Source organism: Neofelis nebulosa, chromosome 18 (genome assembly GCF_028018385.1).
Source record: "Neofelis nebulosa isolate mNeoNeb1 chromosome 18, mNeoNeb1.pri, whole genome shotgun sequence".
Classification (NCBI taxonomy): domain Eukaryota; kingdom Metazoa; phylum Chordata; class Mammalia; order Carnivora; family Felidae; genus Neofelis; species Neofelis nebulosa.
The window spans coordinates 23,154,319-23,155,648 of record NC_080799.1 but is presented as its reverse complement, the minus strand read 5'-3'; positions in this window follow the sequence as shown (position 1 = coordinate 23,155,648).

Genomic DNA, 1,330 nt, shown 5'->3' with positions numbered 1-1,330 from the left:
ATGTAGTCATCATCTGCTTCTGAGTTGTCTGGAAAGCTAGTGAAAATGCAGAATCCTGGGCCTGGCTCCAGAATTGCTACAGGGAAAACTCCAGGGGTGGCGGCCAAGAACCTGTATTTGAAGAAGTTCCACACTGCCCTGGGGGACCTGGGGACACAGAACAGGAAGGGGCACCTGTGCTGATGGACTGGAACATACGGATCCTGGAACAGGCTACGGAATAGAGGCGACGACTGGAGAGGAACAGCTATCCTATCAATCCTCACCACCACATGGAACATAGATTCTTATACCCATTTCCTGGACGAGAACAGTAAGGCTCAGAGAGGCAGTGAGTGTTCCTGGCTGCCTGACTTCATATCAGCTTTTTGCTTCCACCCCGGTGGAATCCGCTCGACAGAACACTTTGTTCTTTTACCTTCCTCTTCTTTTAGGGTCGGTTTAGGCTCGCTGGCTCCTTGCTGAGGTGAAAGGAAGGCACCGAATGGGGATCCAGTGAATGGAAGACACAGTATGTGGGAGGTTTTCACTCCACCTTTGAGCGACTGGGGTCAAATGTCTCTTCTGTGGCCAAGCTAAATGTTGTTTTCCCGTTTAGAGTTTTGTTTGTATGTGTGTGTTTTCAATAAATCTGATCATTAAGCCACAAATGTTCCCAGCACACTTGGATATATTTAAATTGCAGGCCGCTGATCAAATGGAGAAAATTCACAAACACGGACATAAATGGTGCCTTTTGTTTGTTCCCTGCCTTTCTGCGGCACTCAATTGGTTCTGTCAGCTTCACAGCCAATTCCAAGGCTGCCTGGGATGAGGGGAGGTGGGGGGAGGGGTGGGGGCTGACAAAGAGATGACAGGAAGTGAAGCCCCCTGGTGAAAGACTGTGGTTCTTTTCTTTTATGAAAACGTCTCATTGGCGCCTGTAATTCATCTCAACAAGCCAGTTTTGAAAACACAAGTTGGCAAAAGGGATGTTTGTCTCTGCCTGATCTGGTGGCATTCCCTACTTGATGTTATGGGCCACAATCGCATTCCTGATCATCATGAAAGAGAATCAGAGGGTCCCGCGTTCCCATCTCTTTTGACCTATGCTGTGGAGACTGTTTGGGCTCCTAGAGGCCCGGGGTCCCGCCTGGGGTCCTGTGGTCTCTGCCCATCCACTGACTAACAAAAAAATAAAAGCAGAAATAGTAAGGGAAGACTTATTTGCAAGGAGATGGCAATGGGGAGGGGTCTACTGTCCTAAAGAGAAAGCTGTGACCATAATGACGGGGTTTGGGGGCGATGGGGGTTCGGAGCTGACAGCCGAGAAAGAATTCTTCAAGACGTC